This window comes from Salvelinus alpinus, chromosome 16 (assembly GCF_045679555.1).
Source record: "Salvelinus alpinus chromosome 16, SLU_Salpinus.1, whole genome shotgun sequence".
NCBI lineage: Eukaryota > Metazoa > Chordata > Actinopteri > Salmoniformes > Salmonidae > Salvelinus > Salvelinus alpinus.
The window spans coordinates 5,031,162-5,049,593 of record NC_092101.1 but is presented as its reverse complement, the minus strand read 5'-3'; the positions used below and the strand labels follow the sequence as shown (position 1 = coordinate 5,049,593).

Sequence of the window (18,432 nt, the reverse complement as noted above, 5' to 3'; positions counted from 1 at the left end):
AAAGAAATAATTCTTTCTACTATTATTCTGACATTTCACATTCTTAAAATAAAGTGGTTATCCTAACTGACCAAATACAGGACATTTTTACTCGGATTAAATGTCAGGAATTTTGAAAAACTGAGTTTAAATGTTTTTGGCTAAGGTGTATGTAAACTTCCGACTTCACCTGTGTGTGTGTGTGTGTGTGTGTGTGTGTGTGTGTGTGTGTGTGTGTGTGTGTGTGTGTGTGTGTGTGTGTGTGTGTGTGTGTATATATATATAATCACACACACATACAGTCTGAGCTGGTGTTGCTTATTTAGAAATGTCCTTGTTTTTAAAGAAAAGCAAATTTTTGGTCGATTTTTAAAATAAAATCAAATTGATCAGAAATACAGTGTAGACATTGTTAATGTTGTAAATGACTATTGTTGCTGGAAAGAGCAGATTTTTTAAATGGAATATCTACATAGGTGTACAGAGGCCCATTATCAGCAACCATCACTCCTGTGTTCCAATGGCACGTTGTGTTAGCAAATCCAAGTGTATTATTTTAAAAGGCTAATGGATCATTAAAAAACCCTTTTGCAGTAATGTTAGCACAGCTGAAAACTGTTGTGCTGAGTAAAGAATAAACTATCAAAATAGAGAGTCGCACACTCCATATATAAACTCCCAGCAATTTAATGGGTATTTACCAACGTTTCGGCATCACTGTGCCTTCCTCAGGGTAATGTCATGAATACTTGAACCAGATTATGTAGACAAACAGTGCAATTAGTGCAACCAATGACAATGGTGAGGGGTGTGTCATAATGATTAAGTGAATTACAATGAATTAGTAAAACTGTTAAAGAATAGTGTATGGCATATTAAATATATTAGGCTTTTTTTTATTATATAGAAACATAATTGAATATTGTGCATAATATTAGCATCAACATATATTATTGTTTAATTCAATTTCACATATTTAATTGTTTCGTATTTCATTTCATATTTGTTACATGTAATCCTTTGGTTCAACCTTAATGCATAATAAGCAACATCAACAGGGCGAACATATTAGGTTTACGCTAATAAGCTGTAGAAAGAATATATCAATTTATAAGACTTGTTCATAAAAGAAAGAATTGTTCATAAGGGTCTGAGATCAATGTCAATATTCAGACCACTAGGGGTCAATGTTTTTAGATAGGATATCCAGTACGCCTCCCTTTTGTAGAAGTAGGATCTCAATGTTACCTCCTCTCCTTGGTAGAGCAACATGCTCAATGCCTGTGTATTTGAGGGAGGAGATTGGATGGTTAGCTTCAACAAAGTGGGCTGCTACGGGATAGTCAATGTTCTTACACCTGATTGAGCTGAGGTGTTCAGCTATGCGTTGTTTTAAGTGTCTTTTCATTTGTCCTACATAGGCCTTTCCACATGAACCAGCTCAAAATGGCCAGAAACAAAAAACTTTCTTCTGAAACTCATCAGTTCATTCATCTTCTGAGAAATGAAAGCCATTCCATGCGAGAAATTGCCAAGAAACTGAAGATCTTGTACAACGCTGTGTAATACTCTCTTCACAGAACAGCGCAAACTGGCCCTAACCAGAATAGAAAGGGGAGTGGGAGGCCCCAGTGCACAACTGAGCAAGAGGACAAGTACAGTAGTGTCTAGTTTGAGAAACAGACGCCTCACAAGTCCTCAACTGGTAGCTTCATTAAATAGTACCCGCAAAACACCTGTCTCAATGTCAACAGTGAAGATGCGACTCCGGGATGCTGGCCCTCTAGGCAGAGTTCCTCTGTAGAGTGTCTGTGTTCTTTTGCCCATTTTAATATTTTATTTTTATTGGCCAGTCTGAGACATGGCTTTGTCTTTGCAACTCTGCCTAGAAGGCCAGCATCTTCACTGTTGACGTTGAGACTGGTGTTTTCCAGGTACTATTTAATGAAGCTGCCAGTTGAGGTCTTGTGAGGCGTATGGAATCATGTAGTAACCAAAAAATACATTTTAGATTTGCCATTCTTTAAAGTAGCCACCCTTTGCCTTGATGACAGCTTTGCACACTCTTGGCATTCTCTCAATGCATTTCAATTAACAGGTGTGCCTTCTTAAAAGTTAATTTGTGGAATTTCTTTCCTTCTTAATGTGTTTGAGCTAATCAGTTGTGTTGTGACAAGGTGGGGGGTACAGAATATAGCCCTATTTGGTAAAAGACAAAGTCCATATTAGTGCAAGAACAGCTCAAATAAGTAAAGAGAAACAACAGTATTTTCTTCAAGTGTAGTCGCAAAAACCATCAAGTGCTATGATGAAATTGGCTCTCATGAGGACCGCCACAGGAAAGGAAGACCCCAGAGTTACCTTCGCTGCAGATGATACGTTCATTAGAGTTAACTGCACCTCAGATTGCAGCCCAAATAAATGCTTCACAGAGTTCAAGTATCAGACACATCTCAACATCAACTGTTCAGAGGAGACTGTATGAATCAGGCCTTCATGGCCGAGTTGCTGCAAAGAAACTACTAAATGACACCAATAAGAAGAAGAGACTTGCTTGGGCCAAGAAACAATGGGCATTAGAAGCAATGGGCATTAGACCGGTGGAAATCCGTCCTTTGGTCTGATGAGTCCAAATTTAGAAATTTTTGTTCCAACCACAGTCTTTGTGAGACGCACAGTAGGTGAACAGATGATCTCTGCATATGTGGTTCCCACCGTGAAGCATGGAGGAGGTGGTGTGGGGGTGCTTTGCTGGTGGCACTGTCTGTGATTTATTTAGAATTCAAGGCACACTTAAACAGCATGGCTACCACAGCATTCTTCAGCGATACGCCATCCCATCTGGTTTGCGCTTAGTGGGACTATCAACGTTTTTTTCAACAGGACAATGACCCAGATCACACGTTGTTTGGGTCAGTCTCACAGAAAAGGGTCTGAATACGGTATTTCTGTTTACATTTTTTTAAATAAATTTGAAAACATTTCTGCTTTGTCATTATGGGGTATTGTGTGAAGAATGAGGATTTATTTTTCTTTGATCAATTTTAGAATAAGACTGTAACGTAACAAAATGTAGAAAAAGTGAAGGGGTCTGAATACTTTCCGAATGCAACTGATTATTGAAAGTATATCCATTTGTAAAATGCTTTTTTAGAGGGCTGTACCACTTTAGCCTGTGTAATGAAAGCAATAATGTTATCATTAGAATAGAGCATTTCCAGTCACAAACGGCTTTTTAGAGCAGTAAATTGAACATAAATAAACGCAACATCTAACAATTTCAAAGATTTTACTGAGTTACAGTTCATATAAGGACATCTGTATTTGAAATAAATGCATTAGGCCCTGTTCTATGGATTTCACATGACTGGGAATGCATCGGTTGGTCACAGATACCATTTTTTTTTAAAGTAGGGGCGGTGATTAGAAACCCAGTCAGTATCTGGTGTGACCACCATTTTCCTCATGCAGTGCGATACATCTCCTTCGAATAGAGTATCAGGCTGATAATTGTGGCCTGTGGAAGGTTGTCCCACTCCTCTTCAATGGCTGTGCGAAGTTGCTGGACATTGGCTGGAACTGGAATATGCTGCCGTACACGTCGATCCAGAGCATCTCAAACATCCCAAGCTGTCCAAATGTGCTCAATGAGTGATGTGTCTGGTGAGTATGCAGGCCATGGAAGAACTGGGACATTTACAACTTCCAGGTATTGTGTACAGATCCTTGCCACTTGCCGTGGGTGAATGGCACAACGATGGGCCTCAGGATCTCGTCACGGTGTCTCTGTGCATTCAAATTGACGTCGATAAATTGCAATTGTGTTCATTGTCTGCAGCTTATGCCTGCCCATACCATAACCCCACTGCCACCATCAGCAAACCCGCTCGCCCATACAACACCATACACACTGTCTGCTATCTGCCTGGTACAGTTGAAACTGTGATTCATCCGGGAAGAGCATACTTCTCCAGTGTGCCAGTGGCCATCGAAGGTGAGCATTTGCCCACTGATGTTGGTTATGACGCTTAATTGCAGTCAGGTCAAGACGACGAGCATGCAGATGAGCTTCCCTCAGACGTTTTCTGACAGTTTGTGCAGAAATTCTTCGGTTGTGCAAACAGTTTCATCAGCTGTCCGGGTGGCTGGTCTCCGATGATCCCACAGGTGAAGAAGCCTGATGTGAAGGTCCTGGGCTGGCATGGTTACACATGGTCTGCGGTTATGAGGCCGGTTGGACGTACTACCAAATTCTCTAAGACAACGTTGGAAGCGGTTTATGGTAGAGAAATTTAATATTAAATTCCCTGGCAACAGCTCTGGTGGACATTTCTGCAGTCAGCATGCCAATTGCACGCACTCTCAACTTGAGACGTCTGTGGCATTGTTGTGTTGACAACTTCACATTTTAGAATGGGCTTTTATTGTCCCCAGCACGAGGTGCACATGTGTAATGATCGTGCTGTTTAATCAGTGTCTTGATATGCCACACCTGTAAGGTGGATGGTTTATCTTGACAAAGGAGACATGTTCACTAACAGAGATGTAAACAAATGTGTGCACCAAATTTGTGAGAAATAAGGTTTTTGTGTGCATTGAAAATATCTGGGACCGTTTGTTTCAGCTCACGAAACATGGGACTAACACTTTACATGTTGCGTTCATATGTAACATATTTGTTCAGTGTATAATAAGACTACGAAATATGCTCCCGAAAGTCTCTTTAGACCCTTGTTTACAATTAGCACCTTTTTGTGAGACTATTTATATATTTTTCATAGAAGCAATACTCCATATTTTTTCTTTGGCTCATGAACTTCCTCAGCTTTCAAAGAGCTACAGTGCTTGGAGTTGACATTGAATGGTGGCTCAACCTCTTCATTGACATGTCCCAATAATCTCTCCTATGCACTTATTCCCCCCCTTGGATTTGAAAGGAAATTACAGATATATGGGAACTCTTTCCAGCCAATGCCTATACCAATCCAATAATTTTACATTTGTGGGGAGAATTGAACATGTGCACAGTTCAGGAAGAATGAGAGATTATTGGGACTGAATGTAGTTGTGAGATTTTTGTTATGAGGTTTTGCGTATCAGCTGGTAAATTAAAGGAAGGCCTTAAGGTCTCCATAATGCCCAAGACTGGAGACAAAGGCTTGTGTTCACTGCTGGGTGTCAGAGGTAGCATTATGCTGCCCTTGGAAGCATTACCTCCCCACACACACACACACACACGCGCATACACATTCAGTTCACTGAAACTGAAATGGCCATCTCTGGGAATGAATTTTTTGTCCAATAAGAAACGCTTATTTTCATTTTCCATTGCAGAACGTTTTGCTACTGTGTGCTCTAATGAACCTGGAACTAACTGGATGATGTAGCCCCCTCCCACCAGGAATGTATTAGGTTACTTACCTTCTCTTTCCCCCCGGCCTGGGAACTGCTAGCATTGGTTAGGGGTCATTAGCCATGCTGCCTAGAATAAACAGCCTTTGTTAGCATCGGCGCTAACCTCTGACAGAAACAGATTAATACCTCAGGGTTGGAGGATTTGGAACATTTTGGTGCCGAGGAGAAGGAGAGGAGGGAGGGGAACTTCTCTCTCTTATGCTCTCTTGGTTTTCTTTTCTGCTCCTTCTCTTCACAAAAAGGTGCTACTTAAGACCATAAAGGGTTCTTATGCTGTCCCCTATTGGTTATTGGTTCCAACTTCCAAAGGGCTTTTGGGGGTTATTCATTGAGTGGAAGGGTTCTACCGAGAACCAAAAGGGTTCTACCTAGAACCAAAAGGGTTCTACCTTGAACCAAAAAAGGTTATCATACAGGGACAGCCGAAGAACCCTTTTTCCAAAGTGTTCTTTTGTTTTCCCCAGAGCCTTTCGGGCACTGTTTAGCGCATCGGAATGTCACCGTACTTTAGCAAAGCATCCAAAATATTTGTTTAGAAACTAAACATTCTGAGCGAGGTGGGCAGATGATCAAAGGGTTTTGGCAGAGAGGCATTGCTACGGGTCCTGCCTACCCCTTGACTCGGCTGCCCCTGATATTACCGTCGTAAAATGACAGACCTCTGGAAGGAAATCTAGCAGTATATTCACCCGCTGTCTGGCACGGCTTGATATAGAGGTATTTTTTAAGTCGCGTCTTTGAAGTCAAACGGATTCGCCAGCAATGTGTTTTCTCAAGTCTGACTACCTCTGTACACCGAGCGGTTAAACTCCGGCGGAGGTTCTATCTTAACGTTGTTGTCAGTAGGTAACGTTTACAAGACTTGTTGTTTAGGAGACAGTCTTATACAGTGCAATTTTAAATGGATAATTACTGCGTGCAAAGCTGCATCAATAAGCATGCATAAGAACAGATTTCTTACTATAATTGGGGACTTGATTTTTTTCCTTGCCATATGAATTGACCAGGGAAAACTCTTTGTACTATTTTAGGCATAAATATATATATTGCTTAAAGCCCTAAAATTCTGCCATGGCTGATGTTTTGTTTGAGGATTGCTGTGGGGCTAGTTTTAGTTTAGATGTGTTGGAAGTAGAAATGCCCAACCAGAGGATGGAGACGATTAGGACTTGTGAGAGGAGGGGGGATTGTTTGGATGACTGCTCTGGGTGGTCTACAGCTAGACAGACATGTCTCTACTGGTTGTTTTACTACACACGCTGCGGTAAAACCATGTCTCTACTGGTTGTTTTACTACACACGCTACGGTAAAACCATGTCTCTACTGGTTGTTTTACTACACACGCTACGGTAAAACCATGTCTACTGGTTGTTTTACTACACACGCTGCGGTAAAACCATGTCTCTACTGGTTGTTTTACTACACACGCTATGGTAAAACCATGTCTCTACTGGTTGTTTTACTACACACGCTACGGTAAAACCATGTCTCTACTGGTTGTTTTACTACACACGCTGCGGTAAAACCATGTCTCTACTGGTTGCTTTACTGCACACGCTACGGTAAAACCATGTCTCTACTGGTTGCTTTACTGCAGACGCTGCGGTAAAACCATGTCTCTACTGGTTGTTTTACTACACACGCTACGGTAAAACCATGTCTCTACTGGTTGCTTTACTGCAGACGCTGCAGTAAAACCATGTCTCTACTGGTTGCTTTACTGCAGACGCTGTGGTAAAACCATGCATAGACATTTCTATACACACCCTACGGTAAAACCATGCAGAGGGGTTATGGTATGGGATGGCATAAGCTACGGACAACGAATACAATTGCATTTTATCGATGGCAATTTGAATGCACAGCAATACCGTGATGATCCTGAGGCCCATTTTTTTTTAAAGGTATCTGTGACCAATAGATACAGTAATACCAGTCGTGTGAAATCCATAGATTAGGGTCTAATGAATGTATTTCAATTGACTGATTTCCTCATATAAACTGTACCTCAGGAAAATCTTCTTCTTCTTTATTTTATTTTCAATACATTTGCAAACATTTCTAAAAACATGTTTTCACTTTGTCATTATGGGGTATTGTTTGTAGATAGGTGAGATATTAGAATTGTTTCATCCATTTTGAATTGAGCCTGTAACACAACAAAATGTGGAATAAGTCAAGGGGTGTGAATGCATTCTGAAGGCACTGTGTATTACACAAAAGGTGCGTTTCCTTGAATGCCCCCCCCCCGTTTTTATTTGTGTGAATTCCCTCGTTTAGTCACCAGAGAGCAGCTCTTTATTGTGAGTAGTTGTTTGAGAGGGCATAAACGTGTGGGTGGTCCCCATGTTTTCTACTGTAGTGAGCAGCACGTATATCTGCTAATGAAGGAATAAATTGGCGAGTCGTGCCATATCTGTCCTAATGAAGAATGCCCTTCTTGGTTTTAGCAAGAGAGAGAGAGAGAGATTCAGTCACTGGAATAAAGGCCTAATTTTTCTTCCCGCTCTCAGCTACAGCAGCACTGCCAACCGCAATCCCAGTAATATTTAACATCAAATCCAGGTATTAACAATCGAGGCCAATCATTGTTCCTTCTCTGTGAATGTAGGTCCATTTAAATAGTTCAGGTGCTGTATTTCACCATCAAATCCATATTTAGCACATCACTTTTGGGATGGACAATTTTAGTCCTTCCGTTTTGTACATTTTTTTTTTTTTTTTTAACAATTGAAAGAAATGTTTTGCGGATTTTTTCCACCACGTCTATATTGGATATGGCATAGTTATTCAATAGGCTGTTCCTTACCCTCTATGGTCTACATTAAGGAGGAAAGACATTCTACAGTTAGTGTTATAACCAGCACAGGGGAAATCTAGTGACTGGGGTGCATTAAAAAGTACATCTGGATATTTAACCAGGGGGAAAATCTCAGGGGCCACGGCGGTGACCGGTTGCCCTGGCTGGTATTCGCGCTATGGCAGGCACGTGGACATCTCACAGGAAGGGACTGAGTGCTCCCAGCTGCAGCTGGGATCTATTCAGCAAGCCTAGAAATGTCATGAATAGAGCTGACACAGTTCCTTATGAATAGAGCTGACACGATTCCCTATTCTACATGACAGACAATCATATCCATTCTACACAATACATTTCTATCTGAACAGGCTGAAAAGGCCCCTGGGTTCTACTGTGGGCCGACTGGCAAGAGGAATCTCAGTATTTACTATGTACAATAATGACAGATATGACTCCTTTGCAATGAGACATACCCAATAGTTCGTAAATCATGTTTATTTTTTTTGATTCCTCATTGTCTAACTCTAACAACGGTGTCTGTGTGTCTGTGTCTGTTTGTATCTGTGTGTGTGACTAGTTAGTGACACTGTGTACAGTGGAATTGAGTTTATCTCCTTGTTTCAGGTGCTTATTGCTTAGCAAGTTTTCTTCACAAGAGACAAACATTGGCTCATTCTGTTCAGAACAACCCAGGATATCTTCTTGTAACTGTACATCAAACATAGTGATCTTTAACGTTGTCGCTGAATATGACATGAGTTTTATGATAGGGGATTGTGAAGTGCACATTTTGGACTCACGGGTGTTTGGCTTGCTTGTATGTACGACATCAAAGCGGTGTTTATTATAAGCCTCAACGTCTCATCTTTCAAAATACATAGAGTCCTCTTAATTTACAGAATGTCTTTCTCTCGCTCACAAAACAAACAATTTGCAAATGTTGCCCAATTAGTGGGTGGAATGAGGGTAACTTCTCGTGGCGTGCGGTGCTGAAGTTCAGAATGGCTGTCAGTCAAAACCCATACGGCGCTGTGAATCGCAGAGCCTGAGCTCTGATGTCATTTAGAACATGTTACTGTACAGCCACCGCGTTCCATTTTAGGCGCTTATCAGTGCCCAAATCTGCAATTTTCCACCCATATACGGGTACGAGTATAAAGGGCTACTGTTGCATATTAGTGAATGCAGTAAGAACTTTGTGTGTGTTGCTCCCCTCGTACTGGCCTTTGCATCCTCTCTGTCTGACTCTATCGAAACCCTAAGACCCTGATGGCCTTTTCCACACACACACACAGAGAGAGAGAGAGAGAGAGAGAGAGAGAGAGAGAGAGAGAGAGAGAGAGAGAGAGAGAGAGAGAGAGAGAGAGAGAGAGAGAGAGAGAGAGAGAGAGAGAGAGAGAGAGAGAGAGAGAGAGAGAGAGAGAGAGAGAGAGAGAGAGAGAGAGAGAGAGAGAGAGAGAGAGAGAGAGAGAGAGAGAGAGAGAGAGAGAGAGAGAGAGAGAGAGAGAGAGAGAGAGAGAGAGAGAGAGAGAGAGAGAGAGAGAGAGAGAGAGAGAGAGAGAGAGAGAGAGAGAGAGAGAGAGAGAGAGAGTAGTATATATATATATATATATATATATACATTTACCCACTATGGAAACATCCCTACTCCACTTACCAACAAGACCAAACACCGGAGCGCCGGGATCAAGGAATGCCACCCTAGGCCTAGTTACTATGGGAAAGCATCTCTCTTTCTGCCCCCCCCCCCCCCCCATCCCTTCTCCTCTTTATCCCTCTCCAGGGGTCTCGATATCTGGTTCCCATTTGAGTCCCAGTCGGGGATCTTTGTTTTATGTGCATCAACATTCGCCAGGTTAATTCACATCTGCAATTGCACTGTCCAATTAGGGAGAGTATACCTTTTGTCATAGGTCTGCTGCGGGATAATTAGGGGTGGTTTCAGTCTTAAAGTGTGTGTGTGTCCGTGTTTCATGTCATGTGCACAAGTACAGGGAAATGTTTTTCTTATTTTTCTAATGAACCTTTTTAACTAGGCAAGTCAACTAAGTGAATTTGTGTGTGTGATTATTTTATACCCAGAGCCCATGGTTTGGTTAAGTACTGACTCTGTGGTAGTAGGCTCATGCTGATCATTCTGGGTGTATGTGTGAGATGCTGTGTCTTGGACTGCTCTGGGGTGATGTTTCCTATAGGTACAGTTCTAGGATCAGCTTTCCCTCCCCGAATACTAACCTTAACCATCAGTGGGGAAAATGCCAAACTGACCCATGATCAGCGTTTGGGAGAAACGTCATTCTACACCGGCCTAGGCTCCCTTCAACCAGCTGCTAGCATCACTGTACAATTGCATTTCTAATGGAAAATACTAAAAGATACTTATAAACTCAGCATCCTCTTACTGTCAACTGCGTTTATTTTCAGAAAACTTAACGTGTAAATATTTGTATGAACATAACAAGATTCAACAACTGAGACATAAACTGAACAAGTTCCACAGACATGTGACTAACAGAAATTGAATAATGTGTCCCTGAACAAAGGTGGGGTCAAAATCAAAATTAACAGTCAGTATCTGGTGTGGCCACCAGCTGCATTAGGTACCGCAGGGCATCTCCTCCTCATGGATTGCACCATATTTGCCAGTTGTTGCTGTGAGATGTTACCCCACTCTTCCACCAAGGCACCTGCAAGTTCCAGGACATTTCTGGGGGGAATGGCCCTAGCCCTCACCCTCCGATCCAACCGGTCCCAGATGTGCTCAATAGGATTGAGATCCGGGCTCTTCGCTGGCCATGGCAGAACACTGACATTCATGTCTTGCAGGAAATCACGCACAGAATGAGCAGTATGGCTGGTGGCATTGTCATGCTGGAGGGTCATGTCAGGATGAGCCTGCAGGAAGGGTGCCACGTGAGGGAGGAGGATGTCTTCCCTGTAACGCACAGCATTGAGATTGCCTGCAATGACAACAAGCTCAGTCCGATGATGCTGTGACACACCGCCCTAGACCATGACAGACCCTCCACTTCCAAATCGATCCTGCTCCAGAGTACAGGTCTCGGTGTAACGCTCATTCCTTTGACGATAAACTCGAATCGGACCATCACCCTTTGTGAGACAAAACCGCAACTCGTCAGTGAAGAGCACTTTTTGCCTGTCCTGTCTGGTCCAGCGACAGTGGGTTTGTGCACGTAGGCGACGTTGTTGCTGGTGATATCTGGTGAGGACCTGCCTTACAACAGGCCTACAAGCCCTCAGTCCAGCCTCTCTCAGCCTATTGCGGACAGTCTGAGCACTGATAGAGGGATTGTGCATTCCTGGTGTATCTCGGGCAGTTGTTGTTGCCATCCTGTACCTGTCCTGCATGTGTGATGTTCGGATGTACCGATCCTGTGCAGGTGTAATTACACGTGGTCTGCCACTGCGAGGACGATCAGCTGTCCTTCCTGTCTCCCTGTAGCACTGTCTTAGGCATCTCTCAGTACGGACATTGCAAATGATTGCCCTGGCCACATCTGCAGTCCTCATGCCTCCTTGTAGCATGCCTAAGGCACGGTCACGCAGATTTCTTTTGGTGTTTTTCAGAGTCAGTAGAAAGGCCTCTTTAGTGTCCTAAGTTTTCATAACTGTGATCTTAATTGCCTACTGTCTGTAAGCTGTTAGTGTCTTAATGACCATTCCACAGGTGCATGTTCATTAATTGTTTATGGTTCATTGAACAAGCATGGGAAACCGTGTTTAAACCCTTTACAATGAAGATCTGTGAAGTTATTTCGATTTTTACGAATTATCTTTGAAAGACAGGGTCCTGAAAAAGGGACGTTTCTTTTTTTTGCTGTGTTTAGCTTCAACATGACTATGAAAAGCTTGAACTGTTTATGTCTCCTATACGTCTTGTTGCAGATTCAGAAATCACAGGATTTTTGTGTATGGACCCTGTTAGCTGGTTAAATGAGCATGGTGTGAACACATACAGACACACACACACAAACACTGTCGCTATTAAGACCTTCAGAATGAGAGCAGAGAGAGAGAGGACGGCACGGCTAATGGATGACTATTGATGTTTTCATCAGCCAATGTAAGGGATACTGGAGTGATTGTGGTTATTATTCACTATTTAACTCTCCATCTATCTTTCTTTCTCTCTCTGTCTCTGGCGTTCTCTTCATTTCTATCTTAGTCTCTCTCTTCTCTCTCTGGATTTCTGTGTCATCCATCTGTCTCTTTCTCTCGGTTTCTGTCTCTGGCTTTGTATCTCTTTCAGGTTTTCCATCTCTGCTCTCTCTCTCTTTCTGTCATCTCTCTCTAACACACACACACAGTGGAGGCTGGTGGGAGGAGCTATAGGAGGACAGGCTCATTGTAATGGCAGGAGTGGAATAAATGGAATGGTATCAAACTCCATTCCATTCATTCCAACCATTACAATGAGCCCGTCCTCCTATAGCTCCTCCTACCAGCCTCCACTGACACACACACACACACACACAAACACTTGGCCTGTCCTGTAGAGTCAGGTGGGACCCAAATGTACTACCTCATGGTTGTATTCATTAGGCACCTTATGAAGAAAAAAAAAACTGACTGAATTAAGGAGGAATTACCTCGACTTGCCCATTTTCGGTTGCATGCCCTAAAGAGCGCAACACAGATCTCTCTCACTGACATGCACGTCAGTGGGCTGACCAGGAATGGAGATGTTCCCTAGCTGGCCTGACATGTTCTTCTCACCTGTGGTCAATCTAATGACTGGCTCCAACATCCACCCAGTCCCACATAACCAAAGGATCAGTGTGCATAGTTGTTATGTAGAGAAACATCATGTGGTTTAGAAAGAACAGAACACTGCCCTATTATCCGAACTTCTGTGTGGAACACTAAACATTTTGTCATATTTTATATTGGCTTTTGTCAAAGAATGAATGGATTATGTGAATAGGTCTGTAACAAAGGATTAATAAGTAGGGGGCAATAGACGAGGGAATAAGGGCAACCACTACTAACTTTTGAGTTGAGCAGGCCAATTCCTTATTGTAGGGATGAATAAGGGACTATGAACGTTTGTGTGACCACTACGCTCAGAACAGGTGTGTCAACCAAAATGTAATAGAATTCCCAAAATTGTGTAGCTGGTCCATACTCAAAAAAGGAGATTCAAGGTTTATTTTTGTATTTTATTTTTACTATATATTTCATTCAGCGGTAGGTAGATCGACAAAGGCTTCGGCCGAAGCCTTCTTCGGTGTCATGACAATTTAGGAGTGAATAAGGGAACACTTGTTCGCCACGGTCTTGGTTGCACGTTGCAAAGTGTAGTGCCTTTTGAACAATGGATGAGCAATGGCTTGAATGTGTAGATGGCTAAATGTGTAGCCATAAAGGCACTCTATGAAATACATGGTATGAGATACATAATATAGGCATTTGTGAACCTCTTCTTCTCAGTTACCACAGTGAGACTAACTGCCTGAGCCACTCCCCCATCCCCCAGCTTAACTGTGTGTGTGTGTGTGTGTGTGTGTGTGTGTTTATTTGTGTGAGCTCACCCGTGTTTTGAGAGAGCCCAGCCCAGTCCTGTCAGCTGTGATCAGGCTGTGTGATAAATATGCATACAGTCTGCTAGGCTACAGGTCTGCCGGTCTTTCTAGTTAGCAGTAGCGGCAGATTAGCAGCCCAGAGCCCAAATGGAGGATTGCTTTCTTTGTGTGCTATTCACACGAGGCCTGATGCTGGGAAACTGCTTCCATTTTGGTTTTGCCTGAGTAGGGCTTTGGTTTGAGCGAGTCTGTGGTTTGTTCAGTTTTCAGCGGCTGGGCGTCAATACGGGTGTCACAGGCTGTCCTCTCGCGTGTGTGTGTCCTCACCACTCCATAATGGCCTTCCTGCCACAGGATCCCCCCACGCACACACACACACAATTACTGTAATCAACCCCATCAAACACAGCCTGTCACATGGAGGGTGTGTGAGTGCAGCGAGAGGGAGTGTGTGTGCGTGTGTGGCTTTGTTGTAGTATATTTTGCCTGTGCTCTTATAATTGTTCTTCAAATGTCTAAGTATTTTTATGGGATTTTTATGCAAACTTTTTTATTGTTAATACTTTTTGTGATGGAAAAATGCTTTCAGTTTAAACTTAAATGACTAAAAACGGATATAAAGTATGTAGAAAAGATAATGGACCTATTTCTTTTATTATTTAATCTTTGAGAACTAACAATCACCAAAATAAAAGCTAGACCGTCAGGGAGAATAAAAAATAAATAAAAAAATGATTTTATTCATATTGATTTTGTTATGTTTAAGCAGAAGAATACTGCATTAGCCATGGCACAATTCATAGAATGGCAGGAAGTTAGCTCTTAAACTGCAACATCATGCTCCATAGAGAAATGTGCAGAATTGCAGGAAATTGGCCTAAAATGTTTTACATTTCTCTACACCGCCAGGATGAGGGCCTCTATAATTTCCTTGAAAATTCTGCTGCGCCAACGGGCAAGGCACGCCCACCACCTAAGCCCCTTTTTTTGATCCAGAAAAAAACCTGTTTTTCAAATGTCAAAATAGTAACAGTGTATTTTCTCTCTTTTTCTCTCTCTGTGTGTGTGTGTGTGTGTCCGTGTCCGTGCGCGCATGACAGCAGGTCACAGAACAACTCGAGCGACCATTCAGCTGTGAAGAGACAGAAGAAGCCAGAAGATCACACAAACACACCCAAAGGTGAGATGCAGGTGAGCATTAAGATGGAGGTAAACAGATCACATAGTGTGTGTGAGAGAGCTGCAGACGGGCTGAGCTAACCAGTCTGTACCTGCTGGCAGCTTGTAAATCTAACAAAAAAACTGGAATTTCCTCCTCAGATAGACAACCTGTCTGCAATACATTACTTTCCCCTAATGCCATTATGTAGATACAACATATAACTACTTTGGTAGCCAGAATGTAACTACTGCAGATAAGGTCTATGAAAATGTTTTATTGTAGTGTAGCCTAATAAAAAAATAAACTTACCAAATGCTCTGTTAAATTCCTTACTAGTGTAGTTACAATATAGTCACATGTAACTAATTACACCAAAAGATTACAAGTTCCCTACAGTGTATGAAGTGTGCCCAACCAGTCTCATATGTCAGTAACACCAAAGGGTCATGTTCATTGTGCACCAAATGGATGAAAACAGATGGATGAAAACAGCCTGAAACTGGGAGGGACTACCTGGACTTGTCCAATTAGAAACTCAAATTTTTGTTGTCCAATCGCTTCCCTAATGAACATGAACCAGTAGCCTGCTGCCCTGCGGGGAAACCGGTCTGTCCTGTATTGTAATTGTGTTGCCTGGCTGTCCCTAACAAGTTGTCACAAAATACTCCCTGTGCCATCGTTGCACCCCCTCATGTCTGAAAGGAGCTTTCGGAGTTGTAAAATAGTCTAAAGTTCACACACTGCTACGCTAGCAATGTGCAGACAGCTCCCATGGTTATTTTTACGTAATTTGATTGCGCCAAACGATTTGTCACTGGAGTTTGTTGTTTTTCGATAAGGGTCCCAATACATGTGGTTGTAATTTGGCTATCTCTTATGTCTTCTCTTTCTCATCCATCCAAAAATAGATAAAATCGTCTCCATTTCAGCGATGGAGACATTTGTAGAGAAGGTTATGTACAACCTTGTTCTGTATGCTTTGACTATAGGGGAAATCACTTCTAACACAAAACCTTTACATTGAGTCGCACATTCACAGTGGTCTCCAACCGACTGTCGTCTTACAACAATGAAGTGGTCAAATGTCAGAGCTGCTCATACCATTAAGACCAGCTTGTCTGAGTGAGAAAGACTACCCCCTCCCCCCCCCCCCCAGCCCCATATACTGTAGACTTCCTCCTTCCCCGGCCCGTCGGCGGTGATGCCCAGCCCCGTCACTCCGATTTGGGCTTGGACGTCAGCTCAGGGTCCATCTCTGTTTCTCGCTGACTCCTGGCCTAACCAGTCTGAGTCATGCTCGTCCTCTGGACATAGAAGACCTTGGAGTACACTGCCACTACCTCTGCTTATCTGCTTCTGTCATTTCGCACAATGTCAATCCAATGGCTTAATAAGGGGCCAGGGGTCAGGGAGTTTGATGTGGCCCTCGAGCGAGGACTCGCTGTACTTTTGGTCATGTTTCTGCAGCAAGCCAATAAAGGCCTGGTTAGGAATTAGTATATATATTTTTTGCAGTACTGAATAGACAAGAGAATTTAGCTAATGAAGAAGGGTCAACATATAGATATAGTCTCCTGTTCACTTTCAGTCCACCCGTGAGAAAAAAAAAGGCCTTGAAAGACAGTCACATTCTGTTCATTATTACATTTCGATTAAATTAAATGACTGAACACATTTTATTATTGCTCACATTAATTATTGAAAAAGCGCCACACACATTCCGTGAGAGTGCATTTTTTGGCGTGGTCACAAATGCAGATGACTGTCTTGCCTTTGAAAAGCCCCCACATCATAGTGAAACTTCAGATGCTATCAATTAGCATGACTCAGCAGGTTGTGTTGACGCTAAGGCCTCTCAGTTGAAGTAGCTAGCAACACATGCCGATAGACTACAACAGAAACCACCCCCTAGCACTCTCACGGTGCGCTGTTTACCAAGACTCAAATGAGTCAGGACTTTCAAGATGACTAAAAGATGACTAAAGCCTCAACCGCTACCGAGAGTGAAAACAAATGTGTTTTCCTGCTCCGTGTACAGTTTAACAAAAAATGAAGTACATGACCTTGCGTTAAATTTGTCTAAGACAAATAAGCAGCTGAACTGAAGGTTAAACTCAGAGCAAAACGATAATGTGTGAAGTGCTTTGAATAATTGTATTAGGATTAAAAATATTATATTAGAACATTGTATTATATTATAATACCCCCCACCCCCACTTTCCTTTTACCCTCAAAACAGCCTCAATTCGTTGGGGCATGGACTCTACAATGTGTCGAAAGCATTCCACAGGGATGCTGACCCATTCTGACTCCAATGCTTCCCACAGTTGTATCAAGTTGGCTGGATATCCCAGCAGCGTTGTAGTTCTTGACACAAACTGGTGCACCTGGCACCTACTTACCATACCCCGTTCAAAGGCACTTAAATCTTTTGTCTTGCCTATTCACCTTTCGAAATTGCACACACAAAATCCTTATCTCAATTGTCTCAAGGCTTAAAACAATCCTTCTTTAACCTGTCTCCTCCCCTTCATCTACACTGATTTACATTTACATTTACATTTAAGTCATTTAGCAGACGCTCTTATCCAGAGCGACTTACAAATTGGAAAGTTCATACATATTCATCCTGGTCCCCCCGTGGGGAATGAACCCACAACCCTGGCGTTGCAAGCGCCATGCTCTACCAACTGAGCCACACGGGACCTGATTTGAAGTGGATTTAACAAGTGACATCAATAAGGGATCAGCTTTCGCCTGTATTCACCTGGTCAGTCTGTGTCATGGAAAGGTGGAAGGTGTTCATAATGTTTTGTACACTATACAGAAAGGGGGTGCCACTCAGTATACAATTGGCAATCGGGACATTGAACGGTCTGTGAAACAAATGGGGCTTTATTGGAAATTGACGTGTTAATAAATTCAGGTTTATTAACCCAACCGAAGTGCACATTTTGAATTCGTAATGCCTCCCTTTCTTTCTCTCCCTTCTTGCTTTCTCAGCTATGCCAGAGGACGAGACCAAGAGTAAGCAGAGAAGATGTCTGCATTAATTTCCAAGCGTTTCAGTCACTCTACATACATGTCACGTGGGTGAGCAATATGAGGTGGTTTCAGTCATTTAAGTGTAATAAAACACTCAAAGATAAATAGCCACCCTCTTATAACAACAGGTAAATGGAGGCGTCTGAAAAGTGACTTAAGACATGAGGGACAACGGCCATGTCTTTGTGGTGTCCTTCTAGCTCTGAGAGAGGGAGAATAAGAGATGGACGGAGAGGGAGAATACAAGAGGGACGGAGAGGGAGAATAAGAGAGGGACGGAGAGGGAGAATAAGAGAGGGACGGAGAGGGACGGAGAGGGAGAATAAGAGAGGGACGGAGAGGGAGAATACAAGAGGGACGGAGAGGGAGAATAAGAGAGGGACGGAGAGGGAGAATAAGAGAGGGACGGAGAGGGACGGAGAGGGAGAATAAGAGAGGGACGGAGAGGGAGAATAAGAGAGGGACGGAGAGGGAGAATAAAAGAGGG

General features: G+C 42.7%; 1 long non-coding RNA gene across 1 annotated transcript in view; it reads left to right on the top strand.

Moving 5' to 3' along the window:
- Positions 1-18,170, top strand: part of LOC139540676 (uncharacterized) — a 43,476-nt gene extending 25,306 nt beyond the window's left edge. Inside the window, exons 3-4 of the long non-coding RNA XR_011668252.1 lie at positions 14,839-14,918; positions 17,904-18,170. This is a non-coding gene — a long non-coding RNA (uncharacterized lncRNA). The remainder of the gene's footprint in view (positions 1-14,838; positions 14,919-17,903) is intronic.
- The last annotated feature ends 262 nt before the right edge of the window (positions 18,171-18,432 follow it).